Genomic DNA, 21,219 nt, shown 5'->3' with positions numbered 1-21,219 from the left:
TCAAAGCCATTTTGCCACACTATCCCCATATCTATTGATGTCTTTAATAACTAGAAATCTATCCATCTCTGCCCTGAACACTCAATGACTGAGCCTCCACAGCCCTCTCAGTTAGGGAACTCCAAAGATTCAACACCCTCTGACTGAAGAAATTCCTCCTCATCTCAGTCCTAAATGGCCTACCCTTTATTCTGAGGCTGTGTCCCATGGTTCCAGACACCCCCCAGCCAGGGAAAAAAATCGAATTGTTAGTTTTAAAATTGTTTTTATATTATAAATGGACTTAAAAGGAACATCAACCAAGTCACAACTAGACAAAAAAAAAATAGTTCACCTATTTACAGAAAGCAAATAGTTTAAGTGCAAAGATTACAATAAAAGTAGATATTTCTGATCAGGCGCCGTGACCTTGTTAATGCTATGATAAAAAGAACAAAATAGGGCTATCTTTACAGACGATGTATCCTGTAATTGTGAAGTTCAAACCTGGTTTATGTTTCTTACAGCTGCTGGGTTGTCACTATGGTCAAGCTTATCTGACCTAGTATTGCCCAAACCAATATGTGACGTTATTCATCTTGGCACTAGAGACTTTCTTTATTGAAATGGCATTTTAATTTCCTCAAGCGTCCTATAGGCTCCTGGGCAGATACGACAGAATTTCTAACCTGTAACAGTCAACAAAAATCAAGGCCGTGTCTAAACCTGTGGAGTAAACTAGTAATCAGGTTTTGTCTTAAAATATTTACAGACTAAATCACTAGTTTAAACCAATCATTTTACCTCCCTCAGAGCTTGCATTGTCCTTCTTCAAGGCATCCACAGGCTGCAAGCTGTCAAATGTTAAAAAACTACAATTTTCAACTTACAAGCCCCAAAGGAGAGGCAAAGGAGGATCATCATACTGGATAAAAGCACTCCAAATAATGAGGCCTAATGTCAGTCACATCCCAGTAGGACATTAGTTATTTGCGCTGAGAAGAGACTTATCAACAATGAAAATGTTCACACTCCCACTCTTGGCTGAGCAGCCTAAGTAGGAGAATTTAAGTCTGCTTATTTTGGATGGGATACGGAATGGAATGGCAGATCTATTGCTCTTTAAGTTGAGTGTTGAACGTTGAACAATGCTTTATTGGCTGGGAAAGTGGAGAAAGATAGGCCTGGCACAAGCCAGAGAGAGTGTCACGTTGTTCTTCATTTTTTCACACATGATAAATATTTCTGAATCTATGCAATAGTTATCTCATAAGATCTTGCATAGATTGTTGCAAAGTCTGCCCGAGGCCATGGCTGAATTTTATGCTCCCCCGCTGGTGGGTTTGAAGGTGGGAGGTAGCCTACCCTCTGCCACCTGTTCAGCCCCGACCTGACTGAAATTTTACGGGGTCAGTGGAGGCGCTGGGCGGCCAGACCACCCTTGGGCCTGTAGAGTTCCTTAAGTGGCTAATTAATGTCCATTTACCGGCCTCATCCCACCCCCACCGGTATTCAGCCCATAGCGGGGTGGTGGGGGGGCGGTGCCCACGCTAAACTTTAGCTGCATGGGTTGGGGTCAGGCAGAGGGAGACGATCCTCTTTTGTTAGTCCCGTGGGCCTATCAGAGGCGCCCCCACCCCTCTCCACCCCCACCCCCGGCCAAGGTCACCCCCCCCCCCTCTTTAACTGTCTCCCAGGTCTCTTGAACCAAGCCCCCCGACCCCTCACCCTGCTTGTTGAGACCCACAACCCAGGGCTTAACTGGGCTCCTCGGCATAGTGGGACTGCCTGTAGTCCCAGCAGGGGCCATCACTACCTGCTGGCACCGCTGGAGCTACAGAGATGCCGCCATCCAAATGGTCGGAAGCTCTCTAAGGCAGGGTTTCCTCTCGAGGCAGGGGTAGAAGTCTCTTCTTCAAACAATTAAAGCTGCTCCCAGTGTTAAGTTACAGCGGGGCCACCATCGGGATTGTGAGCGGGGTCCCCCTGACATTTTAGCTGGGGTTGGGGGGTGGGTGGCGGGGGTGGGCGCGTGAAATGGCGGGGATGCAACTCCCTATAAAATCCAGCCTCATATTCCAGTGTGGGTTGTTCTGGCAATCAATTAAGCAGACCACAAAGTCAAGAGCTTAAAATTGAATAAGGGCTCATTGACTGTAAAACACTTGGGATAAAAGTGCAACTGAATCTACATGATAAAAGAAAGATTATTCCTTCTCCTCTTGTCCTGTGGGAACTGGGCTAATCTTTGTGATTAAAGTTGGTAGGGTAAAACAGGGAAAAGCACATTGAATTGATAAGAAAATTGGGTGGTTTGGTGATTCACTATTGGTCATTGGTCATTTTGTGCTACAGGTTCTGTACCTCAAATCCAGCACCCCCGGGACCGAGGCCATGCCAGGTTTCGGATATTTCCAGATTTCGGGTCAGGTGGTTTGGGCTGTGGGCTGTTTGGGTCAAGCAGGGTCATGTGGGGTCAAGGGTCACTTGGACCATGGGATAGAGTGGTGCGGAAAGTAGGAAAGCTGGTAACTAGTCTGGGGGGACACCGCGCCAATGCAGAGTTGACCAAATTGCCCAAGTAATTTATTTTTTTGTTTTAATTTTACTTACATAAAATTGTCGTGCAGTAGATTATAAAAATGTCCGGTTTTTGGACATTGCCTGTTTTCAGGTAGCCTGATTTAAAATACTCTACCTGGACTGCCCAAGATTAATTTCACCTCCAGTGATTTGGCCCCGGCTTGGTGGTGAATTTTGTGTTCCAGGACTTGTATTATGGAGCATCATGTTAGCCTGGATGACTGGTTATCAACCTCTCAGGATCTCAGTCAACCTCAAAATTGGGCAGTGTCTAAGCTTGTCCATTAAAGCAAATGTGCATGACTGCAAATAACTGGAGTGTCGGCAACAAATGGTTTTGGTATGTAACAGCACTGCAGTCATAATGCAAATGTAGCCTCAATCAGCTGTCAAGGCTTAAGCAAACCTAAGTGGATTGGGACCCCGAGAGTGGGCCCACTAAGACATAGCTAATACCTGTGGTGTAACATATATCATTGGAAAGTGCCTATAAATGGAGACCTAATGGGGGTGTAAGGGGTTCGATCAGTGCTCCTTTACACTTACTGTTAGAAGGACAAACATACAGAGACACAGGTGTTTAGACTCAACCACAAACTTATTCATTGACAGAACACCTCCACTGCCCTGAATACAGGAGCTCTAAGCTAGTGTAATGACACCACACAACACTCTAAACCACAAACTCATTTCTAAAACTCCACTGAAAAGTAGAACCACAGGCAAAACTCCACATTTCTGCCCCAAAACTTACTCAATCCAACTCAAACTCCCTTTCCGGATTTAGTTACTACCCTTTAAAGCTATCCTCAATTCTCAGCACAAAAATCCATGGATCTGGCTGATACTTCCAACTTCCCACACGGTTGGTCGTTCCGGTGCGAGCTGTAGGTCCGTGAATCAAGTTGACCGTTCCTATCCCCCTTGGTGACTGCAGTGCCAGACCTTACGGCCTTGGCCTTTTTATTACAACTCTTGTTTATAGTATCAAAGTACATTTCCCGGAACACATTCTGTTTGGATGGTCGGTGCTTAGCGCCCCTTAACCTCTTTAGGGTGGTTCCTGCCTTGATTCAGACAACCCATTCATTACGATGTTGTTTCCATGACTGAAACAACAGATCCCATCCCAGTATGATGTATCTGGATCTCAAGTTAATGTGCATGTGATAAGATCCATTTCTCCTTGGCTGTTGTCGATGTTTGTTCGTGTGATGGCTGTTGTCTAGGCCCATCTGCTGTGATGGTCTCCCAATTTCTTTAATTGAATTGTGTGATGACACCTGCTTTGTGTCTTTGAGGTGATAATGTCCCTGTATCTTTACACACTTTCGATTTGGTTTCGCTATTGACGTGTTTGAAGATTAGCCCCTTGTGGTGCAGCCTGTGTCTGTGTTGAGGTTTGGCCTGTTTTGTTTTGCAGTGTTTATGTCCATGAAGCAAGGTCTCTGGGACTTATATATTTAATAAAGTCCAGTCGGAGGGGATTCCGGTCCTACAAGGGTGAACCTTTGTGTGACAGAAAATGAAAATTAAAGTGCTTTTATTGATAGATGTATTCAAAATAATGAGGGGTCTGGACAGAGTAGATAAGGAAAAACCATCCCCACTCATGAAAGGATCGAGAACTAGAGGGCACAGATTTAAAGTAATTAGTAAAAGCAATAGCGATATGAGGGAAAACTTTTTCACGCAGCAAGTGGTTATGGTCTGCCTGAGTGCGTGGTAGAGGCAGGGTCAATTGAAGCATTCAAAAGGGAATTGGAATGCTTTCTAAAAATAAGGAATGCTCAGGGTTATGGGGAGAAGACAGAAGAGTGGAATTGGTGAGTTGCTCATTCAGAGAGCCGGTGCAGACGCAATGGGCCAAATGGCTTCCTTCTGTGCCATATGTGATTCGGTGTGAGATACAGGAGCTTTTTCCATCTGCACCTCCTCTCAATTAATCTATTAAGGAAGCACTTTGCTTTGAAAATACATCCCCTAAGCTCTGCATTGCTATTAGCATGAAGCAATAGTGTCACACTTATTCACATTTTGCACACCTTGTGCGTGCGCTAGTTAAAAAAAAAGATAATCTTTAGACAGTTAAAAGTTAAGGTAGAATTAAGATGAGATATAATGTAATGCTTTGAAGGATGATCAACCTTGGAACAAGGAAGATGATCCTTATAAATGACTCAGGCATGAATTTTTGCTCTCATGTCAGAAGTGTAGAGTCGGGAGAATGCCTGAGTTCTGAAAAAGTGACCCAGAAGTTTGGATTTTTGTTCCAGGGTGCTGGGGCTTATGGGGGTTGGGCATACCACCCCGTCAAAGAGTTTGTAGACAGTATAGGGGCTGTTGGGCGAAAGGTCAGCTTCGGTACTCTGGCACTTTGTCCAAGCTGTGAAAGAAAGATTGAAATAAAAAGACAGCACTCCAGCACTCACCCCTCACACCCCCTCACCCTTGTACACACTTCCCATATGCCACCCATGCCATCCCATGCCCCCACCCACCTCCCATTTCTTTCATACCCTCAATGCCCACCTATGCACCTCCATCCACCCCCATGGCCCTTTGTAACCTTCATGCTAACCTCTGCCCCTCCACCCAACCACATGGCCCTTTATAGCCCCTGTGCCAACAGTGCCAACTCCTATCAACCCATGCCCCTCAACCACCACCCATTTCCCTTACACCTTCCATGCCAACTCATCCAGTATTCACCATGAGCAGACCTCAGGACCCATGTTGAGATTAAATAAAGTTCTTAAGTGTCTATCAATGAAGTCACTATTAAAAAAAAAACTGATAAAAATTATTCCCTACACTTAACTTCCTTTAATCCCTTATGAGAACAAACATTTGTATTCATAATCCCACTTCAAAGACTTTATAAGCACTTGGAGCTGTCAAACAAACTGTGAACCGACAGTCACTCCTCTGTGATAATGGTAGGTTGTGAAATCAGTCATGCAGCGCTAATGCAGTAATGGTAGCCCTCAGGCTTATGTCAACAGAGAGAGTGAAGTAGCACACACTGATTTTTTCAACACTGCAGCAGTTATCTTTTTCAAATATTTAAGAGGCAGTAGGGTTAAATGCATCACCAGCTTGACAGCTTCCTTTAACAGTTCCTTTGAACACAACAGTTCTAATGAGGTTATCCACTTCTTAAGCACATTCATGTCTACTTTTAGCAATCCCAGAGAGCACCTCACCTCTTCCAAAGGGCACCTTACCTTTCCCAAAGGGGGCCTCGCCTCTCCCAAAGGTGTCCTGAGACCATTTCCAAAGGCTACCCTACCTCTCCAAAAGGGTACCCTACCTCTCTAAGGAGCTCTGGTAAGTTTTTACCTTCTCCTACCAGATCTAATGTGCACATGTCATATTTCACACTCCCTCCTTGTGAAAATCAGCTCAGACTGAATGCGTCTGTACTTTAACAAGTGCAGCTGCCTCCGTAAACCACAGATGTCCACCCTTATTCCCCCATCCTGCCAAAATGGTAAGGGCCAAATTCAGGGACAGGATTTCTGGATTCAGGCCTCCAGCGCTATTTTCACAAAGAGCCTCTCCGCCTGCGTGAAAATTCACACCTCAAACTGGAGTGACATATTTATATTCGATGGCTAAATGATTGCCTTGTTATTATTCTCAGATATCTAGTATTTCCAGCTTATATTCACTTGTGACTACTGCGAATAAGGAGTTCTCTTTATTGTTGACAATAGTCTACCATGGCACGCTTGGCTTACAACTTCCTTCCCTTGTATAATTTTGATGGTGTGCGGGCCATGACAGAAGTAAAGCAAAATAATTTCCAGAATCACAAAATTACGGAATTGCTACTGCGCAGAAGGAGGCCATTCAACCCATCGTGTCTGCACAGGATCTCCGAATAAGCAGTTTACTTAGTTCCATTCCCCCACCTTCTCCCAATAACCCTGCACATTGTTTCTTTTCAGATAACAGTGTAATTCCCTTTTGAATGCCTCAATTGAACCTGCTTCCACCATACTCTCAGGCAGTGCATTCCAGGCCTTAACCACTTGCTGCGTGAAAAAGATTTTTCTTACATCACTCTTGCTTCTTTTGCAAAATACCTCAAAACTATGCCTCTTGTTCTCAATACTTTCATGAGTGGAAACATTTTCTCCCTGTCTACTCTGTCCAGGCCCCTCATGAGTTTGAACACCTCTATCAAATCTCCTCTCAGCCTTCTCTCCTCCAAGGAAAACAGTCCCAACTTCTCCAATCTATCTTCATAACTAAGTTCTTCATCTCTGGGGCCATTTTCGTGAATCTTTTATGCACTGTCTCCAATGCCTTCATATCTTTCCTAAAATGCAGCATCCAGAACTGGACACAATACTGCAGCTGAGGCCATACTAGTGTCTTCTACTAGTTCAACATAACTTTCTTGCTCTTGTACTCTATGCCCCAGCAAAAATATAGCCTAGGATACAGTATGCTTTTTTTAACCACTCTCTCAACCTGTCTTGCCACCTTCATTGACTTATGCACATATACACCCATGTCCCTCTGCTCATCTCCTTTGTCTCTCTCCATGTTCATCCTACCAGAAAGAATCACTTCACATTTCTCTGCACCTGCCACTTGTCCACCCATTCCAACAACTTGTCTGTCCTTTTGAAGTTCTAGACTAGCTTCCTCACACTTCACAATGCATCCAAGTTTTGTATCATCTGCAAATTTTGAAATTGTGCCCTTTATACCAAGGTCTAGGTCATTAATATGTATCAGGAAAAGCAAGTGTACCAACACAGATCCCTGGGGAACTCCACGACAAAACTTTCGCCAGCCTGAAAAATATCCATTAACCATCACTCAATGTTCCCTGTCACTTAGCCAATTTTATATCCATGTTGCTACTTTCCCTTTTATTCCATGAGCTATAACTTTGCTCACAAGTCTGTTCTATGGCATTGTGTCAAATGCCTTTTGCATGTGCCTATACACCATATCAACAGCATTGCCCTCATCAACCCTCTCTATTACCTATTCGAAAAACTACAGCAAGTTAATTAAACATGATTTTCCCTTAAGAAATCCATGCTAGCTTTCCTTAGATATCCTGCATTTCTCCACCAAAGTTAAACTGACTGGCCTGTAGTTGCTGAGCTTATCTTTACACCATTTTTTGAACAAGGGTTTCTAATTCTCCAGTCCTCTGGCACCACTCCTGAGTCTAAGGAAGACTGAAAAATTATGGCTAGTGCCTCCGCAATTTCCATTCTCACTTCCCTCAGTATTATTGCATGCATCTCATTTGGTCTCGGTGCCTTATCAACTTTAAGTATAGATACCTATTTGTCATGACCCAGCAGTTGGTAAAGCTGAGTTATTTAAAAATCCCAGAGGGAAATTATGAACAACTCTCATAACCAATATTTTAAGTGGTATGTTTGAGATGCAACTCTAAATTCAGGAATCAGACCACCAGTGCTCGAGGGGTTTTATATTAAACTAACTGAAACATTTTACTAATTTACACAAGTTAAATATGTACACATGGCTACAAGTTACTACTATCATAACTTTTAACAAATTCCCAAATTAATCTCCATTAAGGCAAGAGCAACCCATAGACTTAACCAGACACTAGGCAAAGCATTTTCACCTTACGAATTCAAAATGAGGTTCTTTTCACTTTGGTTCCTGTGGAGACAGTTGTAGGCTTACAGCTGCTTTGATCTTACATTGCCTCTGCCTGCACACACAAAACTGCTATCGGTTATATCCAGTACATCTCATTGAATGTAAATTCTCATTGTATCACCAGCCTCTTTGAACTCCACCTCTTCTAACAATAAAACACCTTTCATAGTACCAATTTTATTAGTAATATAAACATTGCTTGGTCTCTGCTAGCTAGGTACCAGATTTCACCCCACTTCTTGAATGGTCTATTCAACAAAATGCAAATGCACCTCTACTTTTCTGTTTACATCTCAAAACTAGTATACATCAAAGCACCCAGGCTAGCTGGTTTTAATCCAGTGAAGACACGCCCACAAACTAAATCTCTATTTTAAAAGAAAAATATTTTCCAATAATATTTTATACATTAATAGCTTCATGACACTATTCAATACCACCAACTTATTAATTTTATCCCCTTATAGTGTCTGAATTACCTCCTCCTTCACCATGGCCTGGTAGCATCTTCTTCTTTTGTTGAGGCGTTGAGGTTACATTCAAATCAGCCATGACCTTGCTGAATGGCAGAGCAGGCTCCAGAGGCCGAGTGGCCTTCTACTGCTCCTAATTTGTATGTTTATATGTTCATATGCAAAGACAGATGCAAAGTATTCATTTAGTACCTCAGCTATGTCTTCTGCCTCCATGCATAAATCCCCTTTTTGGTCCCTAATTGGCCCTACTCCTCCTTTTACCACCATTTTATTATTTATATGTCTATAGATGCCAGTGTCTTTTCATACTTTCTCTTTGTTTCGCATTTGCTTTTTCACCTCCCTTCTGAACCTTCTATATCTAGCCTGGTTCTCAATTGTATTTTCTACCTGATGTCTGCCATAAGAACATTTTTTTCCTTATCTTTTTTTAAATTCATTCACGGGATGTGGGCTTCGCTGGCTGGGTCAGCATTTATTGCCCATCCCTTGTTGTCCTTGAAAAGGTGGTGTTGAGCTGCCTTCTTGAACTGCTGCAGTCCATGTGGTGTAGGTACACCCACAATGCTGTTAGGAAGGGAGTTCCATGGTTTTGACCCAGCGACATTGAAGGAGCGGCGATATATTTCCAAGGCAGGATGGTCAGTGACTTGGAGGGGGACTTCCAGGTGGTGGTGTTCCTATGTATCTGCTGCCCTTATCCTTCTAGATGGTAGTGGTTGTGGGTTTGGAAGGTGCTGTCGAAGGAGCCTTGGTGAATTCCTGCAGTGCATCTTTTAGATGGTACACACTGCTGCTACTATGCGTTGGTGGTGGAGGGAATGAATGTTTATGGATGTGCCAATCAAGCGGACTGCTTTGTCCTGGACGGTATCCTATCTTTTTATCATTCAAAGAGCTCTGGATTTGTTTGCTTTACCTTTCCTTTTTGAGGGAATGTACCTTGTCTGTGCCTGAACTATCTCTTTTTTGAAGGTAGCTCATTGACCAACTTCCATTTTTCCTGCCAACCTTCGATTCCAATTTATTCGGCCAGATTCGTTCTTACCCTGTTGCAGTTGGCTTTCCCCCAGTTAATTATTTTTACTCTGGGCTGTTCTTTTTCCTTTTCCATAGTCAGCCTAAACCCTTTAATATAATGATCACTGTCCCCTAAATGTTCTCCTATTGACACTTGACCCACCTGGTCAACCTCATTCCCACAAACCAGGTCTAGCAATGCCTCTTTTCTCATTGGACTAGAGACATACTGCTGTGGAAAATTGTCCTGAACACAGTCTAGGAACTCTTGCCCCCTCTGCCCTTAACACTACCATTACCCCAGCCTATACTTCGGTAATTAAACTCCCCCCTCTATATTTTTTGCACCTCTAATTTCCTTGCAAATTTATTCCTCTCCATTCTTCCCACTAGATGGTGGCCTATAGATTACACCAATTGCATCTTTTTTGTTCCTTAGCTTTAGCCAAATAGATTCTCTCCTTGCTCCCTCTGGGGCATCTTCTTCCTCTAGTACCGCAATGCCCCCCTTAATCAATATCGCCACTGTCACTAAAAGCTAGCATGCAGGTGCAGCAATGAATTATAAAGGCAAATGGTATGTTGGCCTTCATTGCAATGGGATTTTATTACAGGAGTAAAGAAGTCTTGCTGCAATTGTATAGAGTCCTGTTGAGACCGCACCTGCAATATTGTGTACAGTTCTGGTCTCCTTATCTAACTAAAGATATACTTGACATAGAGGGAGTGCATCGCAGATTTACCAGACTACTCCTTGGGATGGCAAGATTATCTTAGGAGGAATTGAAGAGGCTGGGCCTGTATTCTCTGGAGTTTCGAAGAATGAGAGGGGATCTCATAGAAACTTATAAAGTTCTTACAGGGCATGACAGGGTGGATGTAGATAGGATTTGTACCCTGGCTGGCGAGTCTAAAACCAGGGAACACAGTCTCAGAATAAGGGGCAGGCCATTTAAGGCTGAAATGAGGAGGAATTTCTTCATTCAGAGGGTGGTGAATCTTTGGAATTCTCAACCCCAGAGGGGTTTGCAAGCTCAATCACTGAGCATGTTCAATACAGAAATCAATAGATTTCTGGATACTAATGACATCAAGAGATATGGAGACAGTGCGGGAAAGTGGTGTTGAGGTCGATGATCAGCCATGAAATAATTGAATGACGGAGCAGGCTCGATGGGCTAAATGGCCTACTCCTGCTCCTATGTTCCTACCCCTCCCCCTTTTCTTCCTTTCCTATCTTTCCTGAACACCTTGTACCCAGGGATATTGGTCACTCAGTCCTGCCCTTCTTTGAGCGAGGTTTCTGTTATGGTCACAATGTCATATTTCTACATCAGTCTGTGCCTGTAACTCATCAATCTTGTTAACCGCCTTCAGTGCATTCACATATATGAACAGTAATCCTTTCTCCACTTCTCTGACCCCACCCATTAACTTGCTATTCCCTACTCTAGTGCTATCTCCCAGCATATTGTGCACCTTCATATTCCTTTCAGATATTATCTCCTGGTTCCCGCACCCCTGCCAAGTTAGTTTAAGCTCTCCCCAATAGCACTAGCAATACGCCCCACAAAGAACTCAGTTCCAGCTCTGTTCAGGTGCAACCTATCTGGCCTGTACAAGCCCCATCTCCTCCAGAAGTTGTCCCACTGTCCCAAGAATCTAAAACCCTCCCTCCTGCACCATCTTTCCAGCAACGCATTCATCTGCTTTATTCTCCTATTTCTATGCTCACTCGCGCATGGTACTGGAGGTAATCCAGAGATTACTGCTTTAGAGGTCCTGTTTGCTAATTTCCTACCTAGCTCTCGAAATTCTGACGGTAGGGCCACATCCCTCTTTCTACCCATGTCATTCATACCAATGTGAACCACGACTGCTGGCTGTTCACCCTCCCCACTCAGGGTGCTCCGCAGCCATTCACTGCTACCCTTGACCCTGGCACCAGGGAGGCAACACACCATCCTGGATTCATGTCTGCAGCCACAGGAATGCCTATCTATTCCCCTAATCATCAAATCACCTATCATTCTTGCTCTTCCAGTCTTTCTGTGTAGCTGAGCCACCCGTGCTGCCATGGACTTGGCTCTGGCTGCACATTTCGCGTGAACCATCATACTCATGTATTCAGAACTGAATACTGGTTAGACAGTGGTATGCACTCAGGGGACTGCTGTACTACCTGCCTGTTCCTTTTTGACATCTGGTGCTCATCCATTTCCTCTCTCCGTGCATACTCTTAAGCTGTGGGGTGACCACATCTATAAATGTGCTATCCATGAAGCTCTCAACCTCACAGATTCACCACAGTGATGCCAGCTGCTGCTCAAGTTCTGAAACCTGGAGCTGAAGCTGCTGCAACTGATGACACTTCCTGAACAAATGGTTATCCAGGACACAGGAAGCATCCTGGAGTTCCCATAAAGCATGGGATGTGCATTTTGAGTTTGGAGCAGCCCTGCCATTTCTCTACTTATAAACTGATAATCTTGTTACTGCTAATAAATCTTACTACTGGTAATAAACCTTACCAATAATAAAGCTTTACCAATACTAATAAAATTTACTACTATTAATAAACTATATTAATAGTGATAAACCCGAATACTTAGTACACCTTACTAGTGGTAATAAACCTTATTTAAAAATAGAAGTTAAGACTCACCAGCTACTCACATGTCACTTGTTATTAATACTTAATATTTTAATTTTTTCTTAAACTCCCACTTGTTTAGACATTTTATTTAAAACACAGGCAATGCAGATCACTTTGTTTACAACACAGGCCATTGATTCACAGACCTATCAGGTTGCGCCCAACTTTAACACTACCAGTTCCCAGTTTCTGCTCAGGTTCATACAGCTCACATGTAGCCAATAACCAGGATTCATACATTCATGGAGATATGTAGATGAAAATTACATGCAAACAAACCCTTTGATGTACCTGAGACCCTTATTTCAGTACATTTGGATGAAAGTTATCAGCAGGAGGAACATCCCTATCTAGTTATTGCCTCAACATCCCAAATATGGCACACTTTGGGCATCCTATTGATACCCATGTATGCATGACCAAGAATGGAATTGCATTATTATTGTCATAACATTACTTTCACATGGCATGCAGCGTATATCTCAAAAATCTCATTTGTACACTTTTACAAATAGCTTAGAATTAGAGTCACTTGTAAGTCCAGCCAAAACCCTAGATCATTGGCTTCAGCCCATCGAGAGTAAACATGTTTCTGATTCTTGAGCAGAAATTGTTGTCTAAGAGAAGTGTTTTGAGATTCAGGCAACTTGATTAGATGCTTTTTATCTTTTGAAAGGTTCATCATGATGACAAGAGGACATCACTCGTCTTTTTCATCTCCCGATCAAAATGGTCAAAAAGGCTGTTTTCCAACCTCTCCTGTCATTATAATGGTTACCACCACTGTGGACAAGCTCTAGAAGTGTCCAAACACTCTTGAGAGAATAGAAGCAGACAAACTGATTACCTCTCTAGTGATGCTCGTTGCTTTAAAATGTTGCATATCCAGGGTTGATTTCTTTAAGTTTAGTTCTTATTTAAAGTTTCTCAAATTAGAATTACACAAGGGTTTTCTTATCTATGTCATGAATATATGTAGTTACTGAATGTGCAAAATAAATACAATAAAGAATAACTTCTGTTGAACTTAGGTATTAAAAACATTGCTAAATACATAAATGATTTGTGTGTACTGTGACCTTTAGGAACCATGTTCTTTTCATTATCTTTAGCTGTCAGTACAGTAATTGCCTGTGTTCTTTGGCCCAGAGCAGACTAAGTGTTTTCTGCCAACATGCATTCTAACTTCATTCAGACTCAGAGTATTTAGAAGTACCAACTGGAATCATAACACTGAAGTGACTGAATGAAACACATTGAGCAATCACATGAACACCAGTGACTTCTCAGTAAGGATCCTATAGATTTAATTTCCTTTCTGGAATACACTATCAATAGTAAAAGCTTATTCTGCACTCAGCTAAGGTCAAAAGTACGAGTCAATCCCAGTTGCCATTTTAACACTTTGCAAGAGGCAGAATTAAATGAAGACTCAAAGGTTGCAAAGGTTGTAATGTGTTACTGTGGACCTGAATGGAATGGATTTTTTACGTCTGCACTTGTCAATGCAAGATTGTCCACTTATGACAACGAATCGGTGGAAAATATGCAGTGAACACGAAAGATCGTAGTCCACCTTCACTTGCGTCAATGTTCAAACATTGTCCAAAAGGAAAACCTTTTCTTCACCCCTGATAATTGTACAGATTAATTTCAAATTAAGCCAGCCTGTCAGAGCCAAGATGTTGCAATCACACAATTCTACGATACTGGCTATTTTGGGAGTTATACATAGCAATCACTCAGTCAGCAGGCCTAACCAAAGACACTTAAGGGAATCCAATGAGGATTTAAAGCAGGTTAAACTGATGTCATGCAATACAGCTGCAGCTGCTCGAGGAAAGAGTAGACCTTGAATTTTCCCAGAAATGTTCATTAAAATTGTATTGGAATATACCAAAGTACAATGAATCGCACAGGTGCATCATTTCAACACAGGTTGCTGAAGTAACAGTACGGACATATAGTACTAATGAATGCTGAGTTCAATTAAAGTGTTGGCAGAAGCACCAGGGAGCTGTAATGGACCACCACCTTGGAGGTGGTGGGATAGGATGTTGGGGCCGCAGGGGGTGGTGTGGTGTAGGAATATGGCAAAAAAAGCACTGGGACAGCCCTGATGTGTTCCTCCCTCCTTTTCATTTTTACTGGAGGCAACTTCATAGTGGCGAGGGTAGCAGCGGCAGGAAGCCGCTAAATTAAGGTAGTCGAGAAAGTCAATCACCAGGGATTTTCATTGGATTTTCTAATCTTCCTTGAGGTGAACGGGATCTGCACAGTGTGCAGAACTCAGCATCTCACAAGAGGTGAGCTCAAAGCAGGAGATAGGAGCATAGGAGCAGGAGTAGGTCATTCGACCCGTCAAGACTGCTCCACCATTCAAACAAATCATAGCTGATCATCCATCTCTACGCCATTTTCCTTACTAATGCCGTATCCCTTGATGTCACTGGTATCCAGAAATCTATCGATTACTGTCTTGAACATGCTCAATGATTGAGCTTCCACAACCCTCTGGGGTAGAGAATTCCAAAGATTCACTACCCTCTGAGTGAAGAAATTCCTCTTCATCTCAGTCTTTCATGGCCTGCCCCTTATTCTGAGGCTGTATCCCCTGTTTCTTGATGCCAACAACTTGACATCTACATGCAATCTAACCTTTACGTGCCAAAAGCAGAAAGACAGCTGTCATTTTCAGACACAGGCCTGCCATTGACCCAATCACTCTCAGAGACCCAAAGAAAAGCCTTCTGGTGCCTTCAGCCTGATCTCCCTTTCCTTGCTCCCTCCTGTGTCCCAGGCACTGCAATTAGTTGCTCTCCCACTGCAGGCACCATGAAGGCAGCCAGCCTCCCTCACATTTCGGCTACTGATTGACCCTCCCACCTCCTCGGCCTGCCCGCTGTCAACAACTGAACAACAATCCTCTCCCATAAGATCGGACCTGAGCCTACACTGCTGCAGTGAATGGGGTTGGGACCCAAAAATGGTCCCGCTGCCTGAAAATTTTCTAAGTTCAGGAGATTCAGCCCAGTGCCTCAATCGTAATTATACCCGAGAGAAGCAAGTTCTCAGTACATTTAGACATCACTTTGCTGACTGTATTTCAAAAATTTTTACCACAGAATTCACAGAACTGGTACAGCGCAGAAGGAGGCCACTCAGCTCATCGTCTCTGCACCGGCTCGACAAATGAGCGATTTACTTAATGCCATTCTCTCGCTTTCTCCCCTTGTTCCTTTTCAAATAACAGTCTAAAAATTGTTAAAGTGCTGCAAGTGCAGTGTAAATGCTAACAGAGGTCCCATGGCATTTCTCATGTTGAGTCAGATTAGCAAGACTAGGGGAACTGTGAGTGGGAAAGTGTCAGAGGAATGTAGCATGAGAATAAAGGAAGTGCATGTTATAAAGAATTATTTTTGATATATGATCTAATAATTATTCATCGCTGGAACATTCAGGATATGGGCCCAAATGGAAGTGAAATTTGGGGCAAGAGAAATTAAGCAGAGTGGATGAATGGGGAACATATGGAAACAGGGAAAAGAATTTTAAAAATGTAGATAAAGGAATTGCTTACTTATACATGCAGCATGGTTAGGCTAAGAGAATCTAAAAAATGCACGTAAGTAATATTTGTTTATAAATGCAAAGGGTTGGATGTGAATGGAGGGAGCGTGTAAAATGTATTTTTAAAAATAATGTATTTGTAATTTGCACATGGACCATTCTGGAGATGAAGAGGACAAAATGGAGTTGAAAATGGGAGAAGAAGTGGGAGATGAAAGGAAAGTGTTGAGTATACAAAAGTGGGATAGATGGGAATGGTAAGATAAGTCTTAAAAAAGATACTAACAGCAAATTTACAGTGGCTGGGAGTATAGGGTAAAGGGGCACTAAAATATCCAGTAACTCAAAATGCAAAATTACCAGACATTATTAAAGTTATGAAGGAATCATACAGTTCTGGCCAATGTATTGTATTTATCTTCTTTTCTGTCTTACCTACTCTTTGTTTCTTCTTTCTCATTTGTTTTAATGATGTGGCTGTACATTGTCCTGAGAAGTCCTTTCTCCTTGTGGTGGTGGTGGTGCTTCCAGCATTATGTTAGGAAATTCTAGGATCCAGTTACATTGAATGGACAGCAATGGTTTGTCTGAGTCTGCGATAGTGTGAAACTTGGAAGGGAACTTAGAGAAGATGGTGTTCCCATGGCATTGTTGCTGCAATCTACCCATTTCAACGCTCGTAAACTTGAGGTCATCCAAAATGCAGCTGCCCATGTCTTAACTCACACTAAGTCCCATTCGTCTATCACCCCTTTGTTCGATGATCTACATTAGCTCTTGGTTAAACAACATTTTGATACTAAAATCCTCATCCCTGTTTTCAAATCTCTCCATGGCCTCACTCCTCCCTGTCATCTCCCCCGGTCCCATAACCCTCCGAGATATTCTGCGCTCTTCTAATTCTGTCCTCTTGAGCTGGCCATTGGTGACTGTGCCTTCAGTAGCTTGGTGAATTGCTCTTGTTTCGAACCCACCCAGGATTACAGGTATCTCCGGGACATAAAACGTTTCTCGGACTGCTGTTCCCGTCGCATTCTGAGATCCACACTCAGTGCCATGCGCCGCCATATGAACACACTCGACCTCTCCCTCCAGCAGCACCGCCGCACCCTTTTTCAAAGCTGCGCGTGCCCCCAGTTTCATTTTATTCTTCGCCTCATCCGTCGCCTCAACAAGAAACTTTTTCTCTTTCTCTCAAGTGCTAAGGAACGCAAGCTCCAACAACTCATCGACTCCAACACCCATCGGGGACCCTCCACCCCTGCTTGTCCCTCCGTCCTCACCCCATCTTCCAATCCCAGCCCCAGCCGCGTATTCACTATACCCCCTGACCTTCCCTTCTCTGATGCTGAACGTTCAGTGCTCAGCAAAGGACTTAGTTTCATACCCTTACGCCCTCATCTCAATGAATTTCGGGCTCGGCATGATGCTGAACTCTTCTTCCGCCGTCTTCGTCTCCGTGCTCACTTCTTTGGGCAGGAGTCCTCTCTCCGTTCAACGGATCCTTTTACCCACCTCCAATATTCTCCCTCCACTTGGACCCCTCCCTCTGGATTCTTACCTTCTCTTGATCTTTTCATTGAGAACTGTCGGCGTGACATTAGCCGTCTCAATTTCTCTGCTCCTCTCACCCATTCTAATCTGTCTCTCTCTGAACTCACTGCACTCCGTTCTCTCAGGTCCAACCCCAACATTGTCATCAAACCCGCTGACAAGGGTGGTACTGTTGTTGTCTGGCGCATTGACCTCTACCTCGCGGAGGCTGAGCGTCAACTCGCAGACGTTTCCTCCTACCTCTCCCTGGACCATGACCCCACCACAGAACATCAAGCCATTGTTTCCAGGACTGTCACTGACCTCATCTCCTCTGGAGATCTTCCTCCCACAGCTTCCAACTTGATAGTCGCCCAACCTCGGACGGCCCGCTTCTACCTCCTACCCAAAATCCACAAACAGAACTGTCCTGGCAGGCCGATCGTGTCAGCCTGTTCCTGCCCCATGGAACTCATTTCTCGTTATCTTGACTCCCTTCTCTCTCCCCTTGTCCAGTCCCTTCCCACCTACATCCGTGATTCCTCTGACACCTTACGTCACATCAACAATTTCCAGTTCCCTGGCCCCAACCGCTTCCTCTTCACCATGGATGTCCAATCCCTCTACACCTCCATCCCCCACCAGGATGGTCTGAGGGCCCTTAGCTTCTTCCTTGAACAGAGGCCCCAACAATCCCCATCCACCACTACTCTCCTCCGTCTGGCTGAACTTGTTCTCACACTGAACAATTTCTCCTTTAACTCCTCTCACTTCCTCCAAATAAAAGGTGTGGCTATGGGTACCCGCATGGGCCCCAGCTATGCCTGTCTCTTTATGGGGTATGTGGAACATTCCTTGTTCCAGTCCTACTCCGGCCCCCTCCCACAACTCTTTCTCCGGTACATCGATGATTACTTCGGTGCTGCTTCATGCTCTCGTCGGGACCTGGAAAAATTTATTAATTTTGCTTCCAATCTCCACCCCTCCATCATCTTCACATGGTCCATCTCTGACACTTCTCTTCCCTTCCTTGACCTCTCTGTCTCAATTTCTGATGATAGACTGTCCACCAATATCCATTACAAGCCTACCGACTCCCACAGCTACCTCGACTACAGCTCCTCACACCCCGCTTCCTGTAAAGACTCCATCCCATTCTCTCAGTTCCTTCGCCTCCGTCGCATCTGTTCTGATGACGCTACCTTCAAAAACAGCTCCTCGGACATGTTCTCCTTCTTCCTTAACCGAGGTTTTCCATCCACGGTCGTTGACAGGGCCCTCAACCGTGTCCGGCCCATATCCCGCACATCCTCCCTCACGCCTTCTCCTCCTTCCCAGAAACATGATAGGGTCCCCCTTGTCCTCACTTATCACCCCACCAGCCTCCGCATTCAAAGGATCATCCTCCGCCATTTCCGCCAACTCCAGCATGATGCCACCACCAAACACATCTTCCCTTCACCCCCCTTGACGGCATTCCGTAGGGATCGTTCCCTCCGGGACACCCTGGTCCACTCCTCCATCACCCCCTACTCCTCAACCCCCACTTATGGCACCTCCCCATGCCCACGCAGAAGATGCAACACCTGCCCCTTCACTTCCTCTCTCCTCACCGTCCAAGGGCCCAAACACTCCTTTCAAGTGAAGCAGCATTTCACTTGCATTTCCCCTAACTTAGTCTACTGCATTCGTTGCTCCCAATGCGGTCTCCTCTACATTGGAGAGACCAAACGCAAACTGGGCGACCGTTTTGCGGAACACCTGCGGTCTGTCCGCAAGAAAGACCCAAACCTCCCTGTCGCTTGCCATTTTAACACTCCACCCTGTTCTCTTGCCCACATGTCTGTCCTTGGCTTGCTGCATTGTTCCAGTGAAGCCCAACGCAAACTGGAGGAACAGCACCTCATCTTCCGACTAGGCACTTTACAGCCTTCTGGGCTGAATATTGAATTCAACAACTTTAGATCTTAAACTCCCCCTCCCCCCATCCCCACCCCGTTTCTTTTCCCCCCCACACCCGTCTTTTTTTCAATAATTTATATAGATTCTTCTTTCCCCACCTATTTCTATTATTTTTAAATCTAAAACTAAAACCTTTAGTCTTTCCACCCCACCCCCACTAGAGCTGTACTTTGAATATCCTGTCTTGCATTCTTAATTAGCACTTTTCTCAGACAAAGACCACCACCTTCAACACCTCTTTGACCCTTTTGTCTCTGACATCTTTTGATTATCTGCTCACACCACACCCTCAATGTGTCTCTTCCCCCCCACCCACCTTAAACCAATTTATATTTCTCCCTTGTTGAAACTATGCTTCAGTTCTGCTGAAGGGCCATGAGGGCTCGAAATGTTGACTGATTTCTTCTCCGCCGATGCTGCCAGACTTGCTGAGTTTTTCCAGGTAATTCTGTTTTTATTTGGTGAATTGCTGCACTGCATCCTGTAGATTGGAAATGCTAAAAGTCAGGGTACACTGATGATGGAGCGGAGGGGGAGGGGTTGGATATTGTGTCAGAGGCAGGGCATGGCTCCAGTGAAATGCTCTGTTCTGGAAGTTGTAGAGATTTTTGATATTGTTGTGCTTGCCACAAGCATGGCAAGTGTCCCATCACACTGCTAAGCCTCGTAGATGGTGGATGGGATTTGAGGTTTGCCGATTCTTCTTTATTCATGTTTCTTATTCTTTCCATTACAAGTGAACAATGAAGTAAAAAATACCTGATGTGTGACTGACTGAACAGCACTTGTAGCATTCTTCCCGAGAGTATTTGTAAAATGCTGCTGCGGGTGGAAGTGACTTTTTTAAACTTGCAGTAAATGTAAACCTGTTATTAATCCAGAGATATGTTGTAGAGGGTACCTACGCTTAAACATTCCATGCTGACCAAGAGATTCTGGTTCCACTTGAAACACAGTTCTGCTGTTGATTTGCTAAGAACTTGCAAGGCAGGGATGCTACTTCTTCATTCTATATTTCTACAAAGCATGGGTTGGAAATGAATGGAGGAGTGAAATGGAGAAGCTGCTTTGGACTCTTTGAAATTGGATGTTGTTGTGAAGTGAAGAGTACAGGAAGAAGGAGATGATTGACAAAAACTGTATTTAAAAAAGCCAATGAATAGGAACTTTGTGTAGGTAAATGGAGGCAGCAAATGAAGGAGAGAGCAACAGTAAATGGTGTGGAATTGAACAATTTTAACATTTATAGTCTTACCGGCAGCAGCTCAAACCAGTGAAGAGCACGTCAGGGCAGGATGGACTGAGAGTCAGTGCTGACCAGGAGGTAAAGAAGACAGCCTCTTTGGCAGATAGAATTCTGAAAATAAATCTTGCAATGCAATCTGTTGGATGGGAATAGAGAAAGCATTTGTTTTAAAGGTTAGAATCCAGGATGAAGGCTCTGTTACCTAAGCTATGAAGCCTTCTCTTTGGTGACCAATAGTTCTGGTCCAGAAAACGTTGGAATTTCAGCACTATTAGTCTTAGTCTCTTTGCTCTAAAACAAAAATTAATTTGTACCACAGAGAAGTTTTGACAGGGAATGGTGGGCAATTTGCCAGGGCCAGAATTTAGGTGAGACCTCAGGCTCTGCATATATAGTTCCCCATTAAGTTTTCAGGTAGACATGATGGTCAGGTTAAAAGACTCAGTGCGGAAGAGGGGGTTTAGAACAGGAATAATATCGTCTGCCATCTTTCCTTCACCCACATAATGTACACCTGCACATAACAG

At 43.9% G+C, this 21,219-nt stretch overlaps 1 long non-coding RNA gene across 1 annotated transcript in view; it reads right to left on the bottom strand.

Moving 5' to 3' along the window:
- LOC144687073 (uncharacterized) overlaps positions 1-21,219 on the bottom strand; it is a 124,455-nt gene that overhangs the window by 55,829 nt on the left and 47,407 nt on the right. The window lies entirely within an intron of this gene.

Source organism: Cetorhinus maximus, chromosome 12 (assembly GCF_964194155.1).
Source record: "Cetorhinus maximus chromosome 12, sCetMax3.hap1.1, whole genome shotgun sequence".
Taxonomy (NCBI): domain Eukaryota; kingdom Metazoa; phylum Chordata; class Chondrichthyes; order Lamniformes; family Cetorhinidae; genus Cetorhinus; species Cetorhinus maximus.
Note: the sequence above shows the minus strand (reverse complement) of the source record. Positions and strands in the feature narration are given on the sequence as shown.